Genomic DNA, 12,334 nt, shown 5'->3' with positions numbered 1-12,334 from the left:
TATTTAAGCAAGGACCAGTACTGGGCACTAGTGATACAAGAACAAAAATCAAATATAATCCCTACCTTCAAGGAACCACCATTCTTCTAGGGAGATAACACATAGAGGTAAATATATAATTTGGGAAAGGAGAAAACACTAATTCTTTTGGAGTCCAAAAGGACTTCTCCTGAAAGGTTGTACATGAGATGAATCCTGAATGAGGATAGGGGTTTTAATAAGTGAGGTGAGGATTGCAAGCATTCCAAGCATGGCCTGTGAAAAGACAAGGAGGAAGGAAATGGAATGTTGAGTTCAGAGAACAGCAGTTGGACCAGTTTGGATGGAATGCAGAGTACCTAAAGTGCTATTATGTGAAATTAGCCTGGAAAAGTTAAGTGTACCAAGCTGAGCCATTTGTATTTTATCCTAAAAAGCAATAGGGAGTCACTGAGACTCTTGAGTCACAGAATGTCACAGTCAGATTTGTGCCACATGAAAATTATTTTGAAACTTCAATGGAAGACTGGAGCAGAGAAAGACAGTCAGACAATTGATTAGGAAGCTGTTGCAAAATATTCTAGCCAAGAAATAATGAGGGTGACTTAAGGTGGTGACCATGTGATTGGAGAGAAAGGGATGGGTACAACATAAATTATAAAGGTAAAATCAGTAAGACTTGATAAGCTGTTGAACATGAAGAATGACGGAGAAGTGATAAAGGACAATAGCTTAAAAGGATCTGTGATAGAGTCAAATGAATATTCTTTAAGGATGAGAGAGCCACGGGTATTTTTGTAGGCAGCAGAAAAGGTGTTAATAAATGTAGAGAAACTGAAGATCAAAACAAAATAAAGAGAAGGGATCATGTCCAGCAAATGTGTTGGCACACTTGAGAAAAAGGACTGGAACAAGGAGAAATAATACCTCCATGTCAGGGAATGGAATAAAGAGTAAGAAATGGAAAATGAAATAGAAGGGTTCTGAGGTATGTATGGGACAAGGGGGGGGGGGGGGGGGGGAAGTTCAGGAAAGATGACCTCTATTTCTTCTACAGATCAAGTGATCAGGTTCACTGTTGAGAATAAGGGTGAAGAAGTGATTGATTGTAGGAGGTCTGAGAACAGATTTAGAACAGATACTGTGGGAAGTGTAATCATTTGGAGATAAATAAAAGGATGGCAACATAGTAGCAAAGGACTAATTGAGATTATATAAAATAAATGCATTGTGTATTGTGGTAGAGACCTGAAGAGAAAGAGGATCATCTTTTCTATTTCAGTGTCCAAAGATCAGACAAAATATAATGGGAACTCAAGAGGGAAAGTAGAGTTCCGAGCTTTACAGAGGGGTTTGATTTTCAATGTATTAACAATGTTACTATGAAATTATATTGGTAAGGGCAAGCATATGTGGGATGTGCCTATAAAATCACTTAGATGATGTTTAGGAACAGTTGGCCTGACTGTTATAATTTGACAGTGTTACAGAAATTATGTGACTCAAATAATGAAAAATAGAAGTTAAAGTAAGAAGATAGCTTTGGATCTTTCATTCGTTAAATGACAAGAAGATACAGGGCAACGTTCTGTTAAATTTAAAAAAAAAAACTTTTTGTGTTCTGCTTTATCTTTAATCCACAGGGTCTGATAGCAGTGTGGGAAATGACCAGAGTGAGGCATGTGCTTCTCATCACAATATCTGTTTTGAACTGGAGCTTTGCTGTCAGGATTCTTCACATTAGAATGACTCTGGAAAAGTCATTTGGAAATATCAACAAGGGATTATTAGCCTAGGCATTTCATTTCAGTGCTGGTGAGTTCAAAAAGAAAGAAGGTGTCACATAGCTATGAGGCATCATCTTCCCAAAGTAGGACACAGAAATAGTCATCGATTTCACAGCGGTATACAACTTAAAATATTTTCTAACTGAGGAAATGCAAATGCTTATTTGATACTGAATAAAATGTCTTAACTAAATACGTACACACTGCTTTACATATTTAACATTGAGACATTATTGTTCACTGTATTCATATTTTCTAAGCAAAATTCACTTAAAACAATATAAATCTTTCTCATGTAAGCCTATCTGATATTTAAGCAGAGTGCCAGGCACCTTTTAGATACTTAATAAGTTCTCATTGATTGATTGATCTTTATTACACAACTGGACATTTAGTGCTCCTTGGTGTGGTCCAATAGTGTTTGAACTACAGCATCTATTAGTTTCTTACTTCCTTCCAAATGCGTAGTTATAATTACAAATTATAACTGTGACTTCCTTTAATAGGCACTTTAAAGCTATTATCCAAGGATCCCAGAGGCAAATCCAATAAAACTATCTGGAACACACACTCAAAAAGTTTCAACATTTGACACTGGATTCTCATTTAATTATCAGATAGTCTATCCTTTAAAAGGGGTTACTTTCTCTGGTCAGTGCCCCATGCCTATTACCAATCTAATTTCCTAGCCCAAAATGCAGCAAAGAGAAACAGTGATCTCATAGCAACAACAAAAAATCATTTCTTCTCTCCTCACATAGTCACTGAATAAGAATGAATCTAGATGGAAAGAAAAACATGTCTGACACTTAATAATCTCAGCATTCCAATTACTGAACATTCTAATAAGCACAAATCAGGGGGTAGATTAAAAGGATCAAACACTCTCCAGTAGCAATAAGTTAGATGTGGGGCAGCTAGGTAACTCAGTAGATAGAGAACCAAGCTTGGAGTTGGGAGGACCTCGGTTCAAATTTGACCTTGGACACTGCCTGGTCCTGTGACTCTACACAATTTACTTAACCTCAATTGCTTATTCGAGACAAAACAAAGAATCCAATAAGTTATGCAGATAATAAAACAGAATCAAAGAATTATAGATGTAATGCTGGAAGGGACATTTTAACATAATCTAATATTATACTCCCCTCACTTTATAGATGAGGAAACTAAAGTCTAGAGACATTATGATTTGCCTACGGTCACAAAGGTACAAGCAAAAAAGCCAGAATATGACACCAGATCCTCTGATACGAAAACCAGCATTTCTGATATATCCAAGTTTGCCTAATTCATCATTTACCAAACAATTTTTCATGACATTGTTTGATTCCTTAATATCATTCTTTCCTCCTTTCCTATTTTAAATTTCATTATCTTCATTATCTTATACCATTATATTTTATACTTCTTTATCTTCATTATTTTATACCAAGAGATTATGGAAACCACAGTGCCAAAAGAAGGGAGGGTAGCTAATGCATTTCTGTATACATATGAATATCTGTATCTTTATCCATCAATTACATTGTTACTTGAGAAGTTGTGTAATATAAAAGAAAATGACTTGACTGTGGAGTCAGGAAAAATCAGACTTCAAGTTCCACTTTAGATACATTCTGGCAAAAGATTGGAAAGGTGAGAGATTTCAGGCTGGCCGATCCACTATCATACTGTTACAATAAGTGATTTGTTTATGATCGTATAGTAATGATGAAGAGAATGATAATGGTTTTAACTAACAATTATATAGCACGTATTATGTTCCAAGTGTTTTACAATTTTTATCCCGTGAGACCTTCACAAAAATCTTGGGAGTTAAGTTCTATATAGCAAGTATGTGTCACAGGCAAGACTTGAACTCAAGTGTCTCATCAACTTCTTAAATGTCTACTACATGCAATGCATTGTACTACTGAAATGATAATGATGGTCCATGCTGAAGTACATTCATGGAAATACACAAAATGTCTTAAGTAGGAAGGTATCTGAAAATACTGTTTAGCAAAAACTAAAGAGAAAGGCAGATTCTAAAATAATTTCCAGGACTCTGCCCAGCCAGGCTTCATCCAGCAGTGTAGTTCTGTCAGGCGGTCAACAATGTCCTATATTCCTGTCCTACATTTGGAAGAACATATTGCCTTTATCATGTGGGGTGCATAAGGCTTAAAATCATTAGCTGCTCTTAGAGTCTTGCTTGTATTGTCCAAAGTGTCCACTATCAAGTTAGTTATGATTGAGCAATTACAAACAACTATATCTCAAACTGCTAATTCAACTCATACAAATATTTATTCATTCAATGAAAAAAATTTAAAACAACCAAACCACTTATTAAACCCTTACCATGTGACCTCTATAAAAATCCCACTGCAAAAAGTTATTTCAAATTCTTAAAGATCGTGTCAGTTAATCCAGCTAGCAAACTCTGGATAGTTTAATCTACAAGTATTTAGATTGCTAATTATCACAAGGTAGGCCACTAGAATTTGAACAAAACTTGGGAGGACCCTGATGTATGCCAAGAAGCCACCAAAGGCAAAGAGAACAGTTAAGGCAAAAGTCAAGTCACAGGCCAAGAAACCAGTGCTGAAGGGTATACCTAAGCACCAAATTGGGGGGAAAAAAAACAGCTTCTGGAGCCACCAGATATATTGGTTTCATGGGCAGCCCAAGGAGCTTAGGGAAAACATCCCTGGGAAGAACAAATTTGATTGCTTTTTCATCATCTTTTTCTCTTATCACTGAATTTGTGATGAAGAAAACTAAGGGTATCACCCTAAGGCCATCAAACAGAAAGTTGTAAGGAAATTATTATGTAACAATGATGTGGCCAAGTTCAACATACTGCTCAGAACTGAAAGAGAGGAGTCCTATATATCACCCTGCCCCAAACTAGGATGCTTTGTAGCTTAGCAAAAAACTGAAAATCATATAAGATATTCCAACTGGCCTATTCTGCATACAATAAATATTTCCATATAAACATAAAAAAATCATGATGGGTGATCATGAAACTGTAAACTTAAAACTGCCCTTGTTCTTATATTGTTTCCTTTTCCTTTTGCAGGGAGAGTAGCTGAGTAGGAGAAACTGAACAAAGGGTGTTAAGAACTCCATACTTTTGAAGTCCTTGATAAACACTAATGTAACTACTGAAAATCAATGTGATCTTTTTCTCAAGAACACACAGGTTGACAAGTCTAGAAACACTCAAAAATACCATTTGTATTAATATGTTTGTTATAAAACAAACTAGACATCATATATCTCTAGAAAACGAGGTGGCTAGTCATATGCCAAAACCTGTAAATACCAGGTGAGGGTATTCTGGACTTTTAAGGGCAGTGGAAGAGGGTATAGCCTCTAGGGGGGATTTTTGCAAAATCTAGAGAGGTTTCAATCTGCACCTATGTAGTGAATTCCTTCACTGATTTAGGGTTAGGGTTAGGTTACATTGATTGAAATCACAGATCCATCTAAGTATCTTCTAAGTGTAAAATTCTAAGCTAAGTGCTAGGGGATATAGTCCCTATCCTCCACTCAAATAATTTACAAATCATGGAAAGAAGGTGAGAGAAAAATGGGCTACAAATGAATGAAACATTGGAAATGTTTTCTGAAATACAAAATCAAGATAATAAGAAAGGTATAATATCCTAAAGAAATTTTACTCCTTGATCTACTTACTAGTAAACACCATGAAATCTGTAACTTGTCTGTCAGACCAAAGGTAAATGAACTTTGTTTAGGACAGAGAGTTCCAATCTTTTTGTTTTGTTTGACCCTTAAGTTGAAGAAACCCAGCTCTCTGTCTCTGACTCTGTGGGCCACTGACCTTCTCCACTATCTTCTTGGCACCCTTGGGATGTTGTAAAATCCCAAAAAGCATGGTAAGAATTGAAGCCTGCTTAACCATCTGCTTGCCAACTGGGAGGTATGAATCCTGGAACTAACCAGACATCTCCAACTCCTTCCTTTGGTAATCTCCTTCCTTATAATCAAAGATTCCCTTCTTTGAGATGTGTGATTTCACTAACTTGACTTCTTGAGATTCCAATTCTAATAATCTAGTCATGATTTGGATACAAAATATCACAATAAAAAGATAAGAGATGAACTACATTCTTTTTGACTAGTACTCTCTTTACAATAACCTCCAATCAATTTAGTAAAAGTGTCACCAAGAATAATAACTGTTGAAGCATACTATAATTCTTCCTGAAAAAGACTATTAAACATATGAAATATAAATTCAATGTATGATCACTGAAACAAAATGCTTTGAATTACTACATAACCTTTTAAAAGAGTTCCCATATGCCTATGTATTTTTTAAAGGCTTATCTGGAATAGCCCAATTTCAAAACCCATTGATCTTGCCTTGATGCATAAAACATATTCAGGGATTCCTGCTAATTCTTCCAAAAACCTGTCAGCCTAAATAACTTATCATTTCCTCTTGCTTAGGTATTCACCTTTGAACTTTCTTCTAAATTATTTACAATTTTAAAATCACAGCTTGATGCCAATTTCAAATTGTTTAATTGTCCACATGTTACCCATTTTACCGCCAAACTTGCTGGAAAAAGGAAGTAATTTGTTTTACTTATTGAGGTTTGCCAATAGAAAACTCATGTCTTGGGAAATTTTTAAATCTGGTGAGACTTCCCTAGCAAAATTTAACACACTTTTCAACCCTCCCCCCCAAAAAAAAAACACAACCAAGCACTTTCTATGAATTTTAAAGAAAAGATGAGATTAACCACCATTGTTGCTAAATTAACTATGTGTTTTTTAGATCCTTCTCATAAACAGAGGAAAGTAAACACAAAGTACTAGATAGAAATCATTTCTGATTTAACTCTGCTAATTTCCCATCACAAAGAAGAAAACAAAATGAAATTTCAGAAATTCACCTATGTGGTTTAAAGGCTGACTGGAAAAGGACATTCCAGGATTTAGCAATCCTCATCTTTAGCTAAACAATAGTTAATAATGTGTCTTTTCAAATTAACCCATCAAAGCTCAAAGTCCATTCTTTGCCAATAATCCTCATTCTTATTCACTGCATAACTGTTGCATTAAAGGGCCAGTATAAAGACTTGTCTCTAGATAAATGAATTACAAACTTATCTGAAAAAGTCCAATTTTATTGAAAAGTTTTGTTCCAAAATATCCCTGGTATTCAAAAATTCCAACATGCCTTTAACACTAAATTAATCCTATAAGTTACAAGGTAAAAACAATGGATGCATAAGGGAGGAATTTGAACCAATAATCTTCAAAATTTTCTGTGAGATGGAAAGATGGTTACACTTAAATGTATCAATTTATACAAGAAAATCAAGGCATCAAAAATAAAGGTCTGACTTTCTCTAGATCGTCAGTGATGAACCCAAAAAAGAATGTTCTAGAAAATCATATTTTATTTATCCATACATACTTCATAAGAACATATATTTAAGAGCTAGAAGAATCATTAAAAGCCATCAGTTCTAAATCTCTCATTTTATGGGTGAATAAATTGATATAAGAAAGATTAAGTGAATTGTCCAAAGTCATATAAGTAGTAAAGAAAGAAATAATGACATCTGAACTCAGATCTTCTGACTCCCAAACCAAAACATTGCAAGAAAATATCTAAGTAGTAAAAAAGGGACAGAACAGTAACAAAAAGGGTGGTATTAATTCTAAAGGGTTAAATGATGTCCTAAGAAAGTCTATAACATTTTCAGTTCAGTTATAGACTTTATTAAAGTCTGTAATATTCCCTCAGAATCATTAGGGTTCAATTTTTTTTTTCAGTAACTTCAAGTCATTAAAAAGAGGTTTGATTTCTTTGACTCCAGAGTCAAAGGGGAAAAAAAAAGAAGAGCTTTAAGTTAGTGAATTGAAATGCTTGTAGTATGAGCTTATACTTAGTAAGTTTTCTGGTAAACTAAGAGTTTAACAAGAATCCCTTCTTTTGATTGAAATTCATTCTTAAATTCTCCAGCAAATTTCCAGCACTAATGATGAAATATTCATATAATAGAGATATATAGATATCTTTCTTAAATGATTCAGGATCTTTGAGTGCTTTATGTTCATCAATGATATATTCATACCATCTCTCACTGTACGGTACTATAGCTAAAGAAAGAAAAATAAAATAGAGAGGAAAAGTTTATTAATCCCAAGATAAATTCAAAGTTGATTTTTTAAAAATCCATTCCTGTTAAGAATGTTTTCCTGCTATTTCTCTCTTTCTGCTAAAAGTGCCAAAGAACATTGAAAATGATTGTAGGTTCCTCTTATTTAGGCTTCACTAATAAATGCTTTATTGTATTAGGAGAAGGAAAAGGAAGAGAGAGGAGCCCATTTCACCTAATTATACTTGATAATCATATGAAACATTTGTCTAACACTTTGGTTTTTCCAGTGAAAACATGGCCTAGTGTAAAGTCTAAAAGCATAAAAGGCAATAGAAGCAAATATTTAGATGATTTCATGCTGTGAATTCAGTATTATCTTTGGAAACTGTGCTGAGGCAGCTAGGTAGTATAGTGGATAAAGCACTGGGCTTGGAGTCAAGACCTGAGTTCAAAACTAGCCTCAGATATGTACAAGTTGGGTGACTCAACAAGTCACTTCACCTTTGTCTCAGTTTTCTCATCTGTGAAAATGAGGATAATAATAGCACCTACCCCCCAGGGTTGTTGTGAGAATCAAATGAGATGATAATTGTAAAGCACTTGGCACAATGCCTGGCTCATAGTAGGTACTATACAAATATTAGCTATTATTATTGAGGTAAAGAGTGTTAAAAACAGAAAGTAACTAGTCCAATCCACTCCTGTTATAAATGATGGAAGTATCTAGAGAGATTAACTGACCCCTCTGGGGTCATGCTGCTGACTAAAGTCAGGACATATCTCCAGATTGTCAGTCTAATGCTTTTCTCCACTATGAACTGTGATATTCAACTTTCTCAAAACATATGATACTATCTGCTACTTCACATAGCACCTTTGTTTTCAAGATCTAATAATATAGTTTTCTTATCCATTGTTATTCAAGAGTTTAAAGATATACATTGAAGAGTAGAAGATGAATCTGAAAATTAATGTTTAGTTTCTTGAAAAAATTTAAATAAGAAACTTCTTTTTAGAAAACTAGCATAATTTTTCTTTAATTGAACACATTAGAAAGAAAGACTTTTTTTCATTTTCTATATAAATTACTAGACAGGTCTTATGTTGGATCTAGCAGCTTCAACATACAGGTAGGAATAAAGATAACTATGGCTTTATTTTTTATTCTCTCTTAAATATGGTATGATACTTTAGGCAACTCACTTAATATTCCTGTAGTAAATTCTTTTTGACTAGAAATATGTTCTAAAATCAATTTAAAATTATAAGCAATAATGCAATTTACTAATGGATACAAAAGCATAAGCAAGAGAAATAGTCTAGCTAGACTTTTCAGTTTGGAACCCTTTATACTGTTTGGTCCCTAAGAAGTCTTATCTATTCACTCTTTCAGGATGGTGCACTGAGGTATCAGGGCAGTGTACTGCTACAGTAATATACACTAAGTAGTTGATCCAACTTTGCTAGGCAATAAGAATATGCAAATCAATATTTCAGTCTAAAAAAGAACCCACAATATCTTTAATTTTGATGTAGAACTAACCACAAACATATTTGGGGCACAGCTAAAAGGGTTTGGCACAAACAGCAAATTTCCAAATAGCTCAAATGTATTTTACCAACAAAATTTACTCAATATTCATTGATTACCAAGAAGTTAAAAAGTTTTACTCCTAAATCATTTCTACTTCTAATTTCATCTTGATGTATCATATGTTGGATTCATGCCATTTCCAGCTCTAATAATATACTGAGATGTCATCACTATAGAAAATCTAGCTTGTCAATTAGGTAAAACTTGGCAAAAAAGTTAATACTGGTTGATAACATATTTTACTGACCAAAGGTTGTGATGCTATGAATTAAACACAATGAACAAAATCATAAAGATGAAAAAATAGTTTAACAGGGAAAAAAATTAAACAAAAGATCTTTGATAACAGAGGGAAACCAAGGAAATATCCTGAATGGAAGACTCTTTAATCTCACTGTCATAGTCCCTTTTGAAAATAGCCCAGTCAGTAGCCCTTTCAAAGTCAACGGCTGAAAGAGTTAGTCTCATGTAATGTTGTGACAGATGTGTGCCAGATTTTGCATAGGACATAAGTTTGGCTCCAAGGAAAAACCCAGGGCATGCCTACATCACAGGCAGAATAGAAAATGAGCACATTTATCATTCTACTTACTCAATCTGGGTAACAATCTGAAGGGGTTAAACAGCAGTCTCCCCAGTACCAGGTGTTTTCTCTCTACTTTATTGAGGAATTAAAGGACACACCAAAGATCTCTTCCTTCCTCATAAAGCTGCTTAAGGGGTAAAAGGGGGAGGAACAGTTGAGGGAAACAGTCCTGATCTTTACACTGCCCATGCCTGTAGTAATAACAATAATAGGGCAGAAATCCAACGCTCAGGCAGCAAACATCAGGGGCTGCCCGCTACATGGATATTTTTTATTGCCTAGTTACTGAACTCTACTGAGCGATCTGGGGCACTAGTGAACCAAAGATAATTTAATTCCCCTTCAAATGTGTATGCTTTCAAAGAAAGCATAGACATTTGAGACCATAATGGAAGTAGGAAAGGGGGACAAATTCCAGAGCCTAAGGATTTAAACTCAGTCGCTGCAATCTTCCAAATAGAGATGGGAAGACAAAGCAAGTTTATCATTGATGTAGTTTCCCCTGAAATATTCAGAATTAAATGATTAGATTTTCTAAAGGACTAGCCACCGAAATCACTCAAGGAAAGCAGGTTTGAAACCCTGGCCACAGGGTGATCCCTTCCCCCTCCCAGATTAACTTCTGAAGCTGCAACTTCAAGATCTGAGGGGGTTTTCTATACAAGAAACAGACGCACAGACAGACAGACAGACACACACAGACACACACACACACCTCTCTTCAAATTGTAGCAGTTTTCTCTTGTTCCTTATTGGAAGCTGGAAACTTCAGCTGCTTGACCTAATAACTGCTACCCCTTCCTCGAAATTAAACCAAGCAAAACCAATAAAGACAGAGGTGCAAAGAAGAAAGGAAGGTGGGGGAATAACCAGAACCCAGCAAGAGACTGGAGTCTGATCCCCATTGTTGCCACCCGCAAATGGGGTTTGGATGCTACCCTGGAGCCGGAACTGGCCAACTCGTGGAAGCAGTGTTAGGAAAAGCAGGGCAGAGTGAGGAGCTGGAGCCTCCAGGATCTCGCTGGCTTTTGCCATGTATCCCAGGAAGCAGCGTCTGCCACAACTGGAAATGCATGCGTCGAGGCGGCCGAGGCGGAGGCAGCTGGGCAGCTGTGCACTCCCCCGCCAGCTCCAGCTTCCAGCCTCGCTAACTCGCTCGGACAGCTAGCAGCCCAGCGTCGGCGGCGCGCATCCCCAAACCCCCTTGGTTTCCCGGCCAAGCCTCACCTCCAGCTTCACCAAACACGTCTCCGACAGCCTCTCGGGAGACACCAACTAATGGACCCAGAAGGCAGAAGTGGAGGGAGAGTCCTCAGAGGAACGGCCGCCGCCGCCACCGCTGCTGCCTCCAGTGCACAAACCGCTTCCTCCAGACCCTGAATGAAACTCCCAGGGTCTGGAGCCTCCGCTGGCAAAGGAAAGAAGAGCTAGGCAAACCGGGCCCTGCCCACTGGTCCTCGAGCCCGCGGGGGAGCCTGTCTGGAGGCTGCTGCCGGCCCCCGCTTGACCTTTCGCCCCAATTTGCAGGGGAAGCCCACAATGTACAAAATGAAGGCCGAGGAGGATCTGAGCAGAATCTGCAAGGTTGTCAAGCCCCAGCTGCGAGAGATAGCAATGTTGCTTTTATGGCCGCCTTAGCTTGTGGAGGCAATGGTTTAGTCCACACTGAAGTGGGAGGGCTTAAGGGATGTTTAACTGTGCAAGTGAGGGAAGGAACTTAGTTTTGAGTTGAGGTTATGGTTAGTGGAAGCTTTTGTGTTCACACTCTGGTCAAGCTTATTATTATTATAATTTTTTTTTTTTAAAACAGGAACATGAGGAGTTCAGATTATAAAATTCCCTCAAAACACACCACACAAAACAACAGAAATGAGAAAAGATTAAAATTCTAAGTGATTGGGGTAGCCTGACCCTATTCAATCTTTCAAATTAATTAGTCAGCAAATTATCGTTTATTAAGTGCCTACTGTGTGCCAGGGATTGTGCTAAGCGCTGGGGTAATGAAACAGTTTCTAACTCTCAAAGAGCTCACAGTCTGAGGGAAACAAAAACCAAACAAGATAGATAAAAAATAAATTGGAAATTATCAACAGAGGGAGGGCACTAACGTACAAGATCGGGAAAGGCTTGCTTTAGAAAGCAGGATTTTATTTGGTTCTTGAAGTAAGCCTGGAGGCACAGTAGAGGAGAGAGAGTATTTATTCTAGGAAAACTGACAGCAAGTAAACCTGCCCTTAGATAGTGTCTTGTT

At 36.7% G+C, this 12,334-nt stretch overlaps 1 protein-coding gene across 2 annotated transcripts in view; it reads right to left on the bottom strand.

The window, feature by feature from the left end:
* The window catches only part of FAM110B (family with sequence similarity 110 member B), a 222,519-nt gene extending 210,744 nt beyond the window's left edge, over positions 1-11,775 (bottom strand). Inside the window, exon 1 of one of the 2 annotated variants that reach the window (XM_007487091.3) lies at positions 11,311-11,775. The gene's annotated coding sequence lies outside the window, so the exon portion shown is untranslated. The remainder of the gene's footprint in view (positions 1-11,310) is intronic. The other variant, XM_007487093.3, reaches the window with a different exon arrangement.
* Between the last annotated feature and the right edge of the window lie 559 nt (positions 11,776-12,334).

This window comes from Monodelphis domestica, chromosome 3, assembly GCF_027887165.1.
Source record: "Monodelphis domestica isolate mMonDom1 chromosome 3, mMonDom1.pri, whole genome shotgun sequence".
NCBI classification, from domain to species: Eukaryota; Metazoa; Chordata; class Mammalia; order Didelphimorphia; family Didelphidae; genus Monodelphis; species Monodelphis domestica.
This window is presented reverse-complemented; position numbering and strand designations above follow the sequence as displayed.